A 19,116-nucleotide genomic window follows, 5' to 3' on the forward strand; every position below is an offset into this window, starting at 1 on the left:
CAAAAATAATATTGTTTTAACATCCCACCAACTACCTTCATGGTTTTCAGGGATACCGAAGTGCCAGAATTTTGTCCTGCATGAGTTTTTTTTTACATGCTAATAAATCTAACATGTGGGGCTGACACATTTGAGTAGCTTCAAATACAACCGGACTTAGCCAGGCTCAAATCTGCCAACTTGGGCACAGAAAATCAGCGCCTTAACCAACTGAACAACTCAGCCCAGCTAATATGTTTCTACCATCAATAATAATAATAATAATAATAATAATAATAAGAAGAAGAAGAAGAAGAAGAATATAAACAATTCAAATAACTTTAAACAATGAACAGATCCCATGACTAAGGCTATTCCCAGCACTATTCCCGATTTGTTCCTCAGAAGGTGAAGAACATAACCATCAAACAACACTTTTCTTTATTATCCACGTGGAGGTAAGTATCTGTGCTATACCTGTCACACGCTTCACTTCCACTATATACTGCCAAATTCCTGGACAGCATAAGGAGTGCTTCTCCAAAAAGTAGTTAATAAAACACACTTTGTCTTATCTCTACAACTAAGCGTAAAATTGTAAGACCCACATTACTTTAAATACTAGTCATTCGCTTATCTGAAATAAACTTTGTGTCCTCGTAACAGTAACAAATAAACAGACCAAGATTATAAATTTTACATTAATTGCCTAGTTTATCATTCCTTCCATCAAATGGAGCAAGAAATATTACACATTAAGGAAAATAATCTAATGGAATTATTTCTGTTTCTTCTTAGATCCACAAAATAAAGTACCGTTTCTCATAATTTTACTTCTAAGATGAACACAAACAAAACTATAAACATTAATAAAAGGTAAGTTCCAAACAGCATACACAAATTATTACAAAAAATACCACAGAAACATGCCCGTGGTGTTCATTTCAAAGTGGCCTTCCAACAGATCTATCACGAAGTAATGAATATGAATCATTCTATATAATTTAGACAGTGGTCTTAAAATATGTTTTCTAGAGAGAATTAATTGGCAATAATGATTAAACAAAATAGGTTCTTCACACCATAAACAGTTTATTAACAAATGTGAACTTTGTGACACTAAAATTTCTTATAGGAAACAATCAGCACCATTCTTCAAAAATAATTAGTTCAATATACAATATTAATAAATTGTTCCATTATAACACAAAACGACAAGCAGTGTTTATGGTGGTATAATTTAAACTACTTTAAAAATCAGTGCGAGTTCATTATTTTATTGGCAAAGTGCAGACAAACCTCTGAATTAACTAGCAAAGAATCCTCTATGACAATATGCTTCTTGTACTGGGATCACTGATCACTGTTGTGTGTACAGTCAAAGAATGGGCACGTGGCATTGTGAAAGTTTCCCGTATGTACACTTTCCTCAGAAACAAATGAACATACATATTTGTTGTGAAATATATTTTTGTAATTAAAATGAAATCTGATAAAATATTAAGTGCTAAGAATATACAATACCATGTGCTCATATTTAGCGACAACTAGTATTTTTTCTTTATTAATTTATCTTGTCAAATGCTCTTAAAAATACTGTATATCTTTCAGAAACATCTGTTATCTGTGATTGGCAATGTCTACAACTCTTGACTTAGTGCAGAAATCAGGCTACGTGAAGATTTCAGCACAAAGTTATGCCTGAACATACATTTGTAAAAATCACACTCTACATGGGTTGATCAGCATTCAAATAAATTATTGTTCAAGGTGACAAGCCACTATTACAGAACAACATACATGGATTCTTAATCTTATCAGTGGATTCTCAATTCTTAAGTTGATTACATTCCACAAAAGTAAACAAACTTGTTACATGTAACGAATGATTTAATACATTCCACTTAATGTAGACTACTGACAATTTTTATCTTAATTCAAAATAAATCCACCATTCAGTATCTTTCACACAAATTTACTATTATTTTCTTAAGAAAGAAGCACAATGCAACAATATTATGAAACACTTTATCTTCAAAATTAGTACAGTAGTACTTAATTTGTTTGGCTCTTTTTTTCCAGATTAATTTAAGAACCTCTCATTTTAAACAAAAAATATTCACTCATTATGCAGAACAAATAATATATAATATACTATAGTTTTGGAAATAAAGTACTGTAAGTTACTGTAATCTAAGAGTAAATGATGTGTTTAAATTTCTCGTTTAAGTGATTAATAAGAAGAAAACCTACAACCTGTTTTGCAGTCAGTGACTGGCTCAGAAATGGAATGAATGAAGCCCTCATCTTGTGGCGATGATGGGAATTGTGCCGGCTGCCGAGGTCTGTTTTACTCCTCTGAGGCAATGATTAATGACTGACTGATGAAATGAAATAATGGTGAGTATTGCTGGAATGAAGGAGGACAGGTAAAACCGGAGTACCCGTAGAAAAACCTGTCCCGCCTCCACTTTGTCCACCACAAATCTCGCATGGAGTGAGCAGGATTTGAGCCACGGAACCCAGCGGTGAGAGGATGACGTGCTATCGCCTGAGCCACGGAGGCTCTTAGGTGATTAGTAAGTTATTGGAAAATATAGTATTGTATGCACCATTTCATACACTGTATAATCTATTTATTAATTACAGTAACCTTAAACTGTCTGAAGTGGCTCTGCTATTATTCCTGTGAAGATCACTGATAACAGCATTTTCCCACTACTTTGATATAATTTGAGTTTTTGTTAGTCGAGATCACCTCCGGGCCCGTTTACTTCGGGAAATCGAGGTTCTACTGTATGTCATGACTGTCACCATCTGTTTTCATTTCAGTTTCACAACGAATACCACTTCAGGAATTAAGAAGTGCATCTTTACAGCAACTACACATACTGCACAAAATACATTTCCTGGTTAAACATTTTCTAAATAATATGCCAATAGAGAACTTAATCTTCACAAACCTTTGATAACTTACCTTTTAATGTAACATTGACAAAAGTTCCTACACCTACAATTCACATTTTTGCTGATGTAGCACAACACTCTTCACGTATTTTGTGATATCTGAAGCCATCTCTTTTCAGTTTCAACTCATTTCATTTATAACTCACTTCTGTTACCATATGTTTTCTTCTTCAGGCTGTATATAAATTTATTTATTCAAAATAAGTTTTGGTAGACTGAAGAAGCTAACATACAACAAAAACACATTCCAACAGAGGTTTGTAATTCCAGCCGAGGATTCACACCAGCTTTTTCTCAACAAGTAAATTAGAACAATTTGCTATTGCTCAAGTAAGAACACGACCGCTGGACTGTGAGATAACCTAGAATATATACTGTAATTCCAAACTTCTGCAAAGGTATGAATACATTACTATCATTAGTTATTTAGCTACCGCATTTGCGTGTGTTATGTTTGGGAACGAAACACCGCTAGCCCGTCACACGCACACACCTTCAGATTTCACAACAATACAATTGAGGAGTGTGTTCAAAAGGTGCTACTTCCACTTCATTTTTTTTAAATAGTATTTCATCCACCTGCGTTGCAGTAGTTTAATACTATCAAATATCACAAGTGATCTAGACCAGAAATATGTAATTTCTTAAAAGTAGTACCACACCAAATAATGGATATGTTCCACGTGTTGTTTATTATACGTTCCTTGCATTTTTCCGTAACTTTCTTAGTGTGAAAATAGCTCTATGGCTAAATGGTTAGCGTGCTCGCCTTTGGTCACAGGGGTCCCAGGTTTGATTCCTGCCAAGGTAAGGAATTTTAACCATAATTGGTTAATTTGTCTGGCATGGGGGCCAGGTGTGTCGTCATGATTTGCAGGTTGCCTATGGGTGTCAGAGACCTCCATCTGCCGAGCTGAACTTGTCCTCTGACACGCCCGTCACTAAAAGCCATACGCAGTTTCATTTTCAACGCCAACAGAACTGGCACTCCTTACCATATACCTACCCTATGACAAAAGAAAGTTGGCCACTTATAAAGTGGTCACAGAAGATGTAAGGTGGTAATCTTCCTGGCTCTGTAGGAGTGGTGCACTTTAATGGAGTCATTGCTGATCCTTCACTTAAACTACAGCCGCAACTCCCACAATGAAGACAGTCAGTCAAATTCCGATATTTACTTTGTCGAAATTCATCACCGTGCACAAGATCTCATAACAGGAAATTAAATACAGGTTAAAAATAAAATTCAACTTAAACACTAACAGCCCAAACAACAACTACTGTTCTCACCCTCACAGGTATGGGAAGTGGATCAGAAGGACTGAGGAATGTAACATCTTCATGCCAACGAGGCCCATCGTGGCAACTTGGAAAGGAATAGGCCATGGGCAGGTTAACAACAAGAAAAGGAGATATTCTAACTGACACAAGTAACAGTCCTCGCAATATTAAGAGGTGTTAGAGTTTAAGTTAGCAAAGAAAAATACACCACACAGACTGAATGAACTGGACATGAACAAGAAGCATTGTCCAAAATGTTAGCGCTATCCTGGTTGCGAGTTACCAGAAGATAATGATGATTATTATCATTATTATTATCACGTTATGGGTTTAACGTCCCACCAACTACTTCCATGGTTTTCAGAGACTCCGAGGTGCCAGAATTTGGTCCTGCGCGAGTTTTCTTACATGCTGGAATATCTGCCACATGGAGCTGGCATATTTCAGCACCTTTAAGTACCAATGGACTCAGATGTTAAGACGCTGGCTTTCTGAGTCTAAGTTGACAAGTTCGAACCTAGCTGAGTGACTCAGCCCAGCTAATAGGATTCTATTATTATTATTATTATTATTATTATTATTATTATTATTATTATTATTATTAATCATAAGCATATATGAAATGAAAATAACTTAAAACAATGAACAGACCCTATGACAAAGGCTATTCCTAACACTATTCTTGACTTGTCCCTCAATACTTGCAGTTGTACAAAGTAAAAACATGAAAAACATGACCATCACACAATTTTTATTTTATTTTTTATTTCTTTTTCCATGGAGGTAATTATCTGAGCCACACCTGTCACACACTTCACTTACACTATAATAAATATTGCCCTAATTCCTGAACATAAGGAGTGCTTCTCAAAGAAGTTGATCAATAAAATACAATATTTTAGACTTAGCCTGGTTATTTTGAATTACCTCTCTACAACTAATTTAAATACCAGTCATTCACTTATCTCGAATGTAACATGAAGGTGTCCTCATAACAGTAACACATGAAAAGACCAAGAAAAGAAATTTTACATTAATTGACTGATTCAATATTCCTTCCATCAAATGGAGTAGGAAATACAACACAGGAAAATTATCTAATGGAATTATGGATGTTTAGTTTGTGGAACTAACAACAAAGTTTCTCATAATTTTACTCTGCATATGGCATGGCAACTCAAGACCCAGAATACATACAAAAAAATAACAATTGATCAGTTCCAAATAGTATACCCAAATTATTACAGAAAGTACTACTAGCATCTGCCACAGAACTAGACATATCCACGTTGTTCAAACGCACGACACTTTAGTATTTTATTTCAAAGTGGCCTTCCAACTGATCTATTACAAAGTAATTTATATTAATATTTTAAGACCGCTGTCAAAATTATGAATCTATTACAGAACTATTTAAGATAGTTTTTCTTGAGCACACCTTGTTGATAAACCTAATGATAGGGAACTATTTAATTTACCATACATGTTTTGGGAAAATCATCCATTCCCTTCGACTTCTTTGAACAACAGTTGAAATTTTATGAAATTAATGTTTTCTACAGATAATTAATTGGCAATAATGATTAAAGAAAATAGCCTCTTCACACTAAAAACAGTTCATTAACAAATGTGCACTTTCTGACACAAATCTATTGTACAAAACAACCAGCATCAAACTGAGTATACTCCATCCCAAGTTATAGCCTTTTGTAAATAAAAAACCCTTATCTTAATTTTTCAAAAGCCTTAGGCCAATATACAATGTCAAACTGTTGTTCCATTGTACCACAAAGTTGACCAAGCAGTGTTTACAGCGCTATCATTTAAACTACTTTTAAAATCACTGTTGATTATTTTTGTGGCGAAGTACAGACAAACCTCTGAATTAACTAGTAAAGAATCCTCTATGACAATAAGTTGCTTCTACTGGGGACATAACAGCTGATCACTTTGTGTGTACAGTTCCTCAAAAAAGAATGGGCACATGGAATTGTGAGAGTTCCTTGTACACACACTTTTCTCAGAAACAAATGAACAGAGATTTGTTAGGTAGATACAAACCCCGTGTATTCCACGAGAGGTGAAATATAATTTGTTAATTAAAATTAAATCTGGTAAAATATTAAATACTCAGAACATACAATATCATGCACTCATATTTAGCAACAACTAATATTTTTTCTTTATTAATTGATCTTCAAATGTCCTTAAAAATACTGTATATTATTCACAAACATTTCTGTTATCTGTGATTGGCAATGTCTACAACTCCAAGTTTGTGCTGAAACATGTAGTTAATTTCTGCACAAAGTTATGCCTGAACACACATTTGTGAAATTCACACTCATCAAGGGTTGCTCAGCATTTAAAGGCGACAAGCCACTATTACAGAAACACACATGGATTCAGCACAAGCGGAGGTATCTGCCAAATTCTGAATGTTATCAGTGGATTCTCAATTCTCTAATTGATTAAATTTCAAGAAAGTAAACAAATTTTTACATGTAGTGAATGATTTACTGATCATTTTTCTCTTAATTCAGAATAAATCCCCCAGTCAGTACCTTTCACATGAATTTAATATTTTCTTACAAATATAATATTAATATGAAAGGTACTGACTGCCTGATTAGTTAAGTTCACTTGAAGTACATTTGTCAATGAAAATTGACTTTTTTTTTACCAGGATTTTATCTTTTCCATGTGACCTAAATTACAACAAACGTAGCAAATGAGGAGTTAAGCAAGAAGCACAATGCAACAAATTATGAAACAGTTTACCTTCAAAATTAGTACAGTGGAACTTAATTATTCTGGATCATATTTAGCAAAATGCATCTTATTTTATGCAAAAATTATTATTCATTTATTATGCAGACCACATAACGTATCACATTACAGTACAGTACTTTATTTCCATACCTATAACAGTACCTAAATTATGTGTAAATCTCATGATAAATAAGTTTTTCAAATACAGTACTGTGTACAATATTTCATGCATTAATTACAGTAACCTTGAACTGTTTGAAGTGGCTCTGCTATTATTCCTGTAAAGATCACTGATAATAGCATTTTTTTCCCACTACTTTAATGTAAATCAGTCTTTTGTTGGCCCTGATCACCTCCGGTCCCATTCAGTTCAGAGAATCACGGTTCTACTGTAAGTCATGATTATCCCTACCTGTTCTTATTTTGTTTTTACAACATACCCTTTCAGGAAGTAGAAAGTATCTTTACAGCAATTACAAAATATACATACTGCACAAAATACACTTCCTGACTAAACATTTTCTAAATAATGTGGCAATGGAGGAAAATGGAATCAAAGTCCATCATATTAACTTTTACAGGACCAACTGACTGACTACACATCACCAATATTATGGAATCAGTTCAGATCCCAATACTCAAACCCAAGGCAAACTCCCAGAATAAACATTTCCACATTGAAACGTCATCAGAGGACACAAACATCTAACAGAAAGTCAAATACAGAATAAAATTAAAGTTCAGATCAACACTGTAATGGGGTTCTCACCGTGACAGGTATGAGGAGGGGACCAGAAGGACCAAGGAAATCTGACGAGGCTCACCATGGCAACTTGGTAAAAATAGGCCATAGACATGTTAACAACAAGAAAAAGCAGATAAATACAGTACTTTATGGGTGGCACTATTTTAACTACCACAGAAAAACATTTAACTATCTGAAGTGAATGTGAATGCTTATTCCAACAGTAAGTACTGTCCTCCTTGGGACTCAGCATCAGATGCAAATAGGTTTTTCTTTTAACTGAGCCAACAATAAATGTTACTCCCAGCATCATTCTTTAGTAGCCCCTGAATATTTGAAGTAGTGGTACAAAACAGAAGGGAGGAAGAAAAACTATCACACAAATTATTTTCGAGCATAACTTGTTGATACCTCTCAGATGGGAATTGACCACTTAATGAATTCTGGAACTAAGTATGAGCAGATTATATTTTGTCATTAACAAAACAGAAGTGCTACATGACTAAGTCATCGACTGTGTACAACATGAACACGAGTTAATTTAGATCCCTCACGAAGTACAGAGGAAGATTAGATAACAGTTTATTAAACATCAATTATTTGGATTGATGCTTTCACAGCCTGTACTGATAGACATGGTAATGCAGCTTTCGGGCTTTTGTAATGTCAAGAAAAAACAAGGAGAAATTATTAACATTTCACACAGACTTTGCTCCACATACTCAGTAGAAAAGTCATGTGTGTTCACAAGAAAGAAGAATAATAATAGTAGTAGTTTGCCAGAATAACATACCACTTCTCCTTTACACTGCTTCATTTTCGTTCATGGTACAAGAATAACTGAAAGAAGGAATTGTCACTTTACATTTCTTCAGCAACATCTGAAAACAAATGATAGGCCTATCTAATGCCCTGGTATTTAACGTTCTACTGCATTTCCCAAGAGTCTAAGTCTGAACTAATGATGCACAAGACCTTCTCCTGCAAACTCAGTGGTCTAGCTGGAGACACCTGGAGAGACCTAATCTAGCCACAGAAGTTTCTTGTCACTGATCATTTGGTGCTCGCATAGAAGTACAACCAGAGGGAATTGAAGACAAAAGTTATCCTGCTAGGAAGATAAATACTTTGTTTCCCGTTTCATTTTCAAAGAGGATTGAATAACTGCACGAGAAACAAATACAGTAGAAGTAGGCCCTATAATATTTCTATACAGGTCGGTAAAACCTGCAACAGAACTATAAGCCAACTTTCTTTCACTAATGGAAAGGCTTTAGTATGAACCACCCAGCAAGTTCCAATGAAAATTAACATTTTCACTGTATTCCTTGAGGCTACCTCTGTGGATTAGTGTTAGTGCCAGTCCGTAGATGCCAAGATTGGAGTTCACACCCAGTAGCTCTAGTCATTTCTGAAAAGTGGGAAAAACTCCATTTGACACTTCATGTCATACAATATTTGTTATGAAAATCTCAGGTGTCAAATTTGGTATTTACCTGACAAAAGAATGACATGAAAATGAATGAAATGATCCTTGGAGAAGACTGCATATGGAATTAAGTTTTATAAAAGAGGGAGCGGAACTCTTTAACATAACCAACTGCACACAAGTCATACCAGAGGAATTGAAATCTAGGACCGACCATCATTCTACTACACAAGAAAGTGCCAAAGGATGATTTGAACAACTATAGGGCAATAAGTCTTATGCCCAGTCTGAACAAATGGTTTTCAAAGACAATAACAAGAAGGCTGATGAAACTCCTAGACTGGAACCTAACATGTGAACAAGGCTTTAGTACGGCAAACCGTATCGAAACTCTCAACCATATTATAGAGAAGGATGAAGATTTAGCTTACTGCAGTGCACACCGTTTGTTGGTTACAGCAGGACATTTCACTCGGTACTCCACGCATTACACAACCAGGGAACAGAAACTCTCTCGACAGTCTATAAAGCTAGTTGCCGGGCTGAATGGCTCAGAGGGTTGAGGCGCTGGCCTTCTGGCCCCAACTTGGCAGGTTCAATCCTGGCTCAGTCTGGTGGTATTTGAAGGTGCTCAAGTACGCCAGCCTCATGTCTGTAGACTTACTGGCACGTAAAAGAACACCTGTGGGACACAATTCCGGCACCTCGGCATCTCCGAAACCGTAAAAATAGTCCATGGGACATAAAGCAAATAACATTATTACTAAAGTTAGTTACCACCTCTTAGACATAAACTTCCACATGACTGCCACTGATATTTCCCTTAATTTTTTATATAACACAAATTCTAAATACAGTGGAACCTCGGATTGCAAGTAACTTGGTCTACGAGTGTTTTGCAAGACGAGCAAATATTTTAAATAAATTGTGACTTGATAAGCGAGTGAGGTTTCGCAATACGAGCGTAACGATCACGTACGTTTTCACCTCCCCTGTGCCTTTGTTTTCCCCTCCCCCTGCCACTCTCTTTCCTGGGAAAGAGTGTGTAATCATTTCCCGCACTGGACTTCAGTTGGCGTGCCTCGCTCGCATAGTCAACACCAAAAAACAATATAAATATAAGTCACCACCTTATCAATACAAAATTTATTCACATTCAGCTAGTAAATATGGTCAAGACCGGTTTCGACCCCTAGGGGGGCATCTTCAGTTGACATGCATAAAAGATATATTTTACAAAAACATCACATATAATGATTAAAACTTAAATTAAATCGAACTGATCATAAATGTTGGTATGTATGTCTTGGTACATTTGAGCTATTGTATGTGTCAATCCTAAGTTTCCCAGCATACAGTGTCAAGGTAAGTAGTTAGCTAACATACATCATCCATGAAATTACATGCTATTTTTCATGTTATCACTATCTAATTTGGGTTGTACAATGTGGAATGAGATATACATACATTTGTGTAAATTAATAGTAGTAAGTTCAGTAATATACATTAAAAATTGGTTCTTAAATTACATTAATTGATTATTGGTCATATGAAAATGTAGAATTATTGGTTTGGACACTTGTGATTAAAATATTAGTATGCAATAACTTGTTGGCATATATCTTAAATTCTAAAGTATCAGTTTATAAAGCCCATTATTCTTATTTTATGTCTTGGAATAGGGTTAAACTTTTAAAAAACTATTTGTTTTGTTGAGCATAGGCATTGGATAATCTTGTTAAATTGGACACATAACTAAAACAGTGGTATATATTATATATACCTTGTGAAAAATACATTGTATTAACATTATTAATATGTGGTGCTATATATACATTGCTTGGGGTAAAATGGGGTTAACAAGGTTTTCACAACAGTATTTGATTAGTTATAATGTTCCGATATAATGGGTCCGTAAAAATATATAACTATATACAAAATTGCGGTTAGATAAGTATTTGTATAATCTGCTTGCAATTCAGGTAATATTTGGTTGTAATGTCTGGCGATAAACAACAGTAGTCAACACCATACGAGTATACATGTTTTGTTTCTGTCATCTGTGATATAACTGTTCTGCAATGATGGACCCTGTGAACGAAAAGAAGGCTAACAAGGAATTCGGTCGGAAGAAGGAGATGATTACAGTGGATGAATCTGTTCAATGACAATGCAATGTCACTTTTTCGTGAAATCCTCAAAGAGAGGCAAAAGCAACAGTCATTGGACAGGTTCCTCGTTAAAGTTACACGAAAAGAAAACACTTCCAATGAGCCAACCGATAGCAGTGATTCCGTTAGTGAAATTCGTGCTACACAGTAACTCTTCTCATGTTATCTCTCGTCTCCCTCACACCAACAATGATTCTATAGTAAGGTAAAGTGCAGTTTAATTGTTTTACGTTATATTTTGCTTTAGAAATGTTATGCGAATAAATGTTTTTGTATTGTGGACGAATCATCCGAATTTCAATAGTTTCTCATGGGAAAATTTGCTTTGATATACGAGCGATTTGGATTACGAGCATGTTGCGAAAACGAATTATGCTCGCAATCCAAGGTTCCACTGTAAATGCCATACGCTATTTTCCTGCGAAACCAACCCGAATAGTTTTATGCATTAGGCCCCTTCTGAAGCACCCCATCCTGCTGAATATTTTTAAACATATAACTAATATCATACTGGGCTTTATTCTAAACTGAAATGCCATGTTTCATTAAAATCCACCCAACTGTTTTACCGTGATGCTGTAGCGGATACAGATACTCGACACAGGTCATTACAATGATGTTTGTATTCTTGTCAGAATACAATGTTAACAGACCAGAATGTAGAGATTAAGCAATTCTTTACATATAAAATGCTCCATCAAATGATAAATGACAGTTTCACAATTTTCACGAACAGTACTATGCTGGTGTTCTAACAATATCAAGTTCAAGAGCCGGAATGGTCCAGCCACAGACAGCTGTGAACTGCCGTTTCCTGTTAAGTGTTCACCCTCCCAATTTCTATCAGCACCTCCTGACAGGGATCAAATGTACCTGTGTGTCACGTACCAGCAGTATCAGAACAAGCATGAACCAGAGGAATGGCATGCAAAAACAGTCATCTAACTACCAAACTATCTCCTTTATCCCACTACAATGCAGGCAGGCTGTTCTACTCCGGGAGTAAACTCCCTTCAACCATGCAGGAGTATAGCCATCTATCAGAGGTGAGTGAGAACAGAACAGCATCACAACAAACATGTAATGATACTGTTGATCAAATTAACGGGCATCCAATATTTCAGGCCTTCTCATTTAGTTTTCTTCTGAGTCGATATTAGGGCATTTCTCCATTCACAACTCCTCATGTCTTATTCTTCAAACAATCGTTCCTTCACCATTTTCTTTCATTTTTATAGTGATCAATTTCCCTTATCCATATGGGCTGATGAACACGCAGTTCTTCATCTTAAGACAATTTCCACAAAAACCACCACCGGAAGTTAACACGACTGAATAGTATTTCCACGTTAGCGACGCTCAGTAAAATAAGTCTAAATTCATTAATATTTTCATAGCCAGTATGATAAAACAGTACAAAGGCTAGTTTACACGATGACACTGTTTCACAACCGAATTATTTGAATGCGCAGGCATGAATTACAGCTTCCTGTTAATTCCAACTTACTGTGAAACAAACCGGGTAATTTTGAGGTTATAAAAGTTTTAATCAATTACTTCGTTTGCAAACTTAAATGGGGACACAAAATAGTCCAGACGTGTTTACGTGATTGTAACAATATTATTTTAAAAATGAAGTCGAATGCACTACTGGTATTTCTATTCTTAAATGTAGTAATATGCATTAACTGACAATAATTGTCAAACTCAAAAACGAAATGCATTCTATTAGCGATACCTACACAATGAGCTCTCAATAAGAAAGATGGAAAACAGTAAGAAGTCGCAGAATAAATTCATAAGCCAAGAATTCCCCAGTTCAACATTGTTCATGACAAAAATAATTTCAAAAGGAAGTTATTTATATTTATTATGCTTCTTTTCGCAGCCTTCAGAGTCGCTAACAACATCGCTGCCGTGACTGTAGTTGCTGCAAAGATGTGAGCGTGGATTGAAGTAAAATGCAGATCCATGAAACTAGAATATGCACTTATATCCCAAAACACAGAAAGCCTCCGTGGCTCAGACAGCAGCGCGTCAGCCTCTCACCGCTGGATACCGTGGTTCAAATCCCGGTCACTCCATGTGAGATTTGTGCTGGACAAAGTGGAGGCGGGACAGGTTTTTCTCCGGGTACTCCAGTTTTCCCTGTCATCTTTCATTCCAGCAACACTCTCCATTCTCATTTCATAGCATCTATCATTCATTAATAAATCACTTTGGGAGTGGCAACCCCATCGTACTAACGTCTATATCTGCTTCATTCATTACATCCCTGACCCGGTCAATGACTGGAAAACAGGTTGTAGGTTTTCATTTTTCATCCCAAAACAACCATCCATGAAATATGTTCCATAAAATTAGCTGCGAAACCTAGTGTCATCATGTAAACTGGCCTTAAGAAATAAACAAACAGAAATTGTATTCTGTATAATATCCATGATGTAGTACTTATTGAAAGGACCACAAAAAGCACAGACGTGAGAAATTTTTGGCCAACCCCTAAATTACCATTTTACTCTGTATGAATACAGTTATTTATAAGACTGTATTGCCTTACTCCCCCACATAACAAATCCATTTTTATTTTATTCTGTTCAGCCATTTTCTTGTAGATCAGTGTTGGACCACGCAACGAGAGTCTAAATTCATGAATATTACCACAGCCAGTATAGTAAAACTATATAAACCGAGCTCGATAGCTGCAGTCGCTTAAGTGCAGCCAGTATCCAGTATTTAACGTCAGTAAGATTTAAGCAAGATACATGCCAAGGAAGTTTTTCATTTGATTATAAAACTCCGACCAATTTATGATGGCTTTCCGATTATAATCCATGAGCAACTATTTTTTACATACATCGGACAATAAAATGGTCTTCTCATATAGTAATACTCAGAAAAATTAGCTAATAATGTATATATGCTCAAATGTCTCATGATAGAACGTTCAAAAAGATTTTAAAATTAGACAATTGACCTTGGAGCAATATATAATCAGCTGTTTAGATGGTCAAGAAACTTGTTAGTTACTGTAATTCTAAACACAATTACAGCATTTAACATTACCAGGTGATAGAAATGCACAGAGCTGTATATAGAATAATTTTACCTCCTTTCTAGAACTTTATTATGATTCTATATATATATATATATATATATAGAGAGAGAGAGAGAGAGAGAGAGAGATATTTGTGTAGTCAAATGTTTTATGTTGTGACGCAATTATTAATTGCTAGTTATTTGAGAAGGTTTATCTGTGTACGTACATATGTAATGTACTCAATGTTCTTGTTTGCTTAACCCTAGGCTGTTGATGGCATAAAAAATGCCGAAACCGGTACCTAAAAATTGACAATAAAAATGTGACATTTTAATTATATCACATTTTAAGTAGTACTGAACAGGTGGAGAATCCTACCCTTTATCTTTGAATGCAGTATCCAGTAATCGGGAGATAGTGGGTTCAAGCCCCACTGTCGGCAGCCTTGAAGGTGGTTTTCCGTGGTTTCCCATTTTCACACCAGGCAAATGCCGGGGGCTGTACCTTAATTAAGGCCATGGCCACTTTGTTTCAATTCCTAGGCCTTTCCTATCCCATCGTCGCCGTAAGACCTATCTGTGTCTGTGCAACGTAAAGAAAAAACCCTATGTAAGACAAATGATCGAACATTGTAATCTCTAACTTTTTTTACGTAGTATGTATCAAGATAACCACTAATAAATCTTGGTGTATCGAGCCCCAAGGAAGAAGAATTCCAGTTCTGTGGAATGAGACACATAAAAGAGAACTTAGAAAAACTTGTGGTTAACCTCTCTGCAGCAGCAAGGGAACAGTATGGCAGAAAAATAAATAACATAAAAGAAATGGATGAACAACTACGTAAAGTTATAAAACATAGAACAGGCTTTGAAACTGCAGCCTGTTCTAAATAATTCAGAACTCTTCAAGCTACAACACAGGGCGGCTCCTTGATGGGTACCTCAGCTCACCGTAATGAGGAAAAAATTAAACGCTTTAAGAAGTTATCAGAAGACTATAGAAAACGAACCCTTGCAACAACAAAGGAAACTAATATACGAAGCAGTTGAAAGAGAGTATCAAATAGTGATAAGAAAAGAAAAAATGAAATCATGGAAAACATACTGTAATATAACCAAAACAGTAAACCTGTGGAACACAGTGTACAAATTAGCTTCAGGGAAAATTAGGAACAATTGTACAATATCAACCTTAAGACAGCCCAACGGTACATACACGTCTAATTTAGTGGATACAATGAGCTACACAATGGCTCATTTTACCCCCTGCGATGATGTAGCTGAAGACAGCATACATCACATAGAAGCAAGAAGGAAGTTGGAACAGCCTCCAAATACTGATGACGATATCCCATTCAATCAAGAAGTAGTCGCAGCCATACGGGACCTACATCATAATAAAGCACCCGGAGAAGACTTAATAACAGTTGACATACTAAAATATTCTATGAGCAATTACCATCATACATATCATACTATCATATATACATGTGTTAAAACTGGATGCTTCCCAAGAGTATGGAAAAGGGCCATCATTGTACCCCATAATCAAACCTGGAAAAGTAAACAGTGATGATGTTTCTAAATATCGACCAATAAGTCTGTTGAACGTAGTCGCCAAAGTGCTAGAAAAGCTCTTCATAAATCGAATAACGCACCACATTAACTCACGAGACCTATTAAACAGAAACCAGTATGGTTTCATGCCACAAACTGGAACAGTTGACGCACTGATGGCAGTCAACAAGTTTGCTGAAGATGGACTCAAACACGCAATGATCAGTTTGGACATGAAAGGAGCCTCTGATGCGGTCTGGTGGCCTGGGTCTTGAACGCACTGAAAGGATTCAACTACCCTAAAAACCTCTACAAACTCACGCAAAGCTATCTCAGTGAGAAGAGATGTGCTCTGAAAGCAGGCTGAAGCGTCATTGAGGCATAAGTAAAGGATGTCCACAGGGTTCATGCTGCGGAACGGAATATTGGAACATCCAGTATGAATCGCTTTTAAATCTCAACTGCAACGAGTGTACGAAGGTGATTGACTAGGATGAGCACATCTGAAAATGCAAAGGAAAGAGCAAACTGGAGATAGTTCTATGTTTGCATTATTTTCTGAGTAAAATATAGACTTGGGGTACACAAAACAAAGTTGTGTTTAATGAGCAGAAATCTCAAACAATGATAACACGCAAGAGATCCAGTGTACGGTAGAATGTGCAAATATATTTAAATAACAAGACACTGAAAGAAGTAATCAAAATATCTTGGAGTCATTATAGACAACAGATTTAAGTTTGACCAGCACATACAATACGTAACTGATAAGTGCTCGAAACTTGTTCTCTCAAAGTCTGCCAAAAGAAATTTGGGACTTTGCCCTGATGTTATATATATAATCTACATAAGAGCTATTCCACATATCCTGTCTTGTGGAATACCATTACGGATACAATCCACAACCAAGTTTTATAATACATTGAAATTATGTAATGACTAATCAACATTAAAATAGCTAAAGCCTACCGTACAACATCACATGAGGCACTGTGTCATAACCGGATTAACTCCCATTGTGATAGGTCCTTATTTTGGCAATCACTCCAAGTTCTATCTGCATAGATTTAAAATCCAAGAGCATGTGACATGTCGATACAGCGAATAAACGCAAAGCGTGGACCACATCCTATATGAGTGTGAATTATTAAAACACGAATTGATGAACCTGAAGACCAATGTAATCAACTCAGGAGGCCACTGGCCTACAAGCAAGAATGAACTTATAAACACACTTCAAGTTCTTTAAACTATTTGTGAAGTGCATCAATTTTGATAATCTGATGTACGGCATAGTAATGTCAAGAAAGAAGACTATCGCTGAAAGATATCTAGGCTAGACACACTAAAATCAAACACGGAGGTACGGGTAACATAACAAAAAGAGAAATGTAATCACGACTACAAAAAGAACACTAATGCATGTAGTATTACTTAAATTGTAATGGAGCATGCAGTTAATGAATATGTTATTAAAAAAAAAAGGATCCCACTAATAACTGATATTTGAGAATTGAATTTTAGGCCTACCACTATACTACCACTTCACCTAGCATAAATATATTTACAGCCTCATTTAAATATAAGAATTCTATTATGTTCTTTATTGAACTGAGTTCACAATTAAATTGAAATAAGTTATATAATGGTTCAACCTTTTCAATACATCATAGGTTATGATTTTTTTCAATACAGTCAGAATTAGAAATGTAATGTTACATTACTAGTTGATTATAATTTAATTGTGTTTCTTTGCCTTTAACCGATTGGATAAGTGCATACAGGAATTAAACAGGCAAGTAATGTGTTGTGTTATTTGCTACTTCATTTCAGTCCACCAAGGGCACAGCATTCCAAGACCATTGCACCAAATGAAGGGGCCAGGCATCTCTATGCTGCGTGAATATTTGAAATCAGTTACTGTACTGACTAAAAGAGAACTAGAGTCAATGAAATTAACTAGCTTTTGTTTTTGGAATTACTCTTCTGAACTACTCATTCAAAAGAGCTAAGTTTGTTCATGAACAACCCATCGCTAATGTAACATAACTATGAAGTCACGATAAGTTAAATACATCACAGTTATGGAAATTTTGACTATTTTTAGAGTTGCTGATTAGTTATTATTGTCCCAGGTATAATGTCATGACATCTCACACACACTGTAAGTATACCTAATACCTGCTCTGCAAAGCCTCCTATCTTATAAACATATCTACATAAAAAGCATGTACGTGTGTCTAAACGTGAACTGACAACAGAGTTCCTTACGTGAACTGGTTATATTTCGTGCAAAGTTCCAAGGATAGATTTCATCCACCTAATTCAATCTTTATGTGGGGTATAAAACTACATATCTACACCAGTCACTGAATGAAACTGGACTGAATTTATTTCCCTCAACACGCCCCTTGCAATCAATATAAGTCACGACACTTTGTCGTTATCGGCAGAGCAATTAATTAGAAAACCATCACAAAATATGGCACAATATATCGTAAGTACTTGGATGTCACGGCAAAACCACTTGGTCAAAGACCGAAAAAAATTATAGTTACAACAAATCATCATCATTTATATTGAGAAATAGAAAATTATAACAAAAACGTTTGATTACTAAATGAACAATACTGGCATAATAACTCACTTATTTTGTGTGCTGACGACGACGACCACGATCACTCCTTCCTGTACGTACACTGCGCTGGTAAACCAAGTCATTCAGGTCAACTACCTTTCTTCTCTCCACACACAATTGTATGTACTGCAGTCAACAAAATGTACTTTTCTGAAATAAGAAAAGTCATTAAAACAATAAATTCCTACCAAAATTTATCTATTGACAGTAAATTCCGCCACCATAACCATCTACAACAATCACAGGAACAATATACAATTCCCAACCAGAGAAAGAAACACAAGACAACCAAAAGAAAAGAAACAATAGGCATAATGGTTTCGTCCTGATAACAAGGTAAAATTATACGCTTTTACATTTACCACTGATGTGCATTTACGACTGTACCGAGGTGGCTCATTCCCTATCAGTTGTTTACCGGATCTTGTGTTACCGTAAATAATATCGAACAAGTCAGAAATTATCGAACTTCTCCCTTCGTAATCATTCCTCTTCCTATGAAGGATTGATTTCCAACTTTACCTTCCTATTATGACAT

General features: G+C 35.7%; 1 long non-coding RNA gene across 1 annotated transcript in view; it reads left to right on the plus strand.

The window, feature by feature from the left end:
- The window catches only part of LOC137502835 (uncharacterized), an 87,306-nt gene extending 69,310 nt beyond the window's left edge, over positions 1-17,996 (plus strand). Inside the window, exon 3 of the long non-coding RNA XR_011018875.1 lies at positions 17,774-17,996. This is a non-coding gene — a long non-coding RNA (uncharacterized lncRNA). The remainder of the gene's footprint in view (positions 1-17,773) is intronic.
- The last annotated feature ends 1,120 nt before the right edge of the window (positions 17,997-19,116 follow it).

The sequence above is a fragment of the Anabrus simplex genome, chromosome 12 (genome assembly GCF_040414725.1).
Source record: "Anabrus simplex isolate iqAnaSimp1 chromosome 12, ASM4041472v1, whole genome shotgun sequence".
Taxonomy (NCBI): domain Eukaryota; kingdom Metazoa; phylum Arthropoda; class Insecta; order Orthoptera; family Tettigoniidae; genus Anabrus; species Anabrus simplex.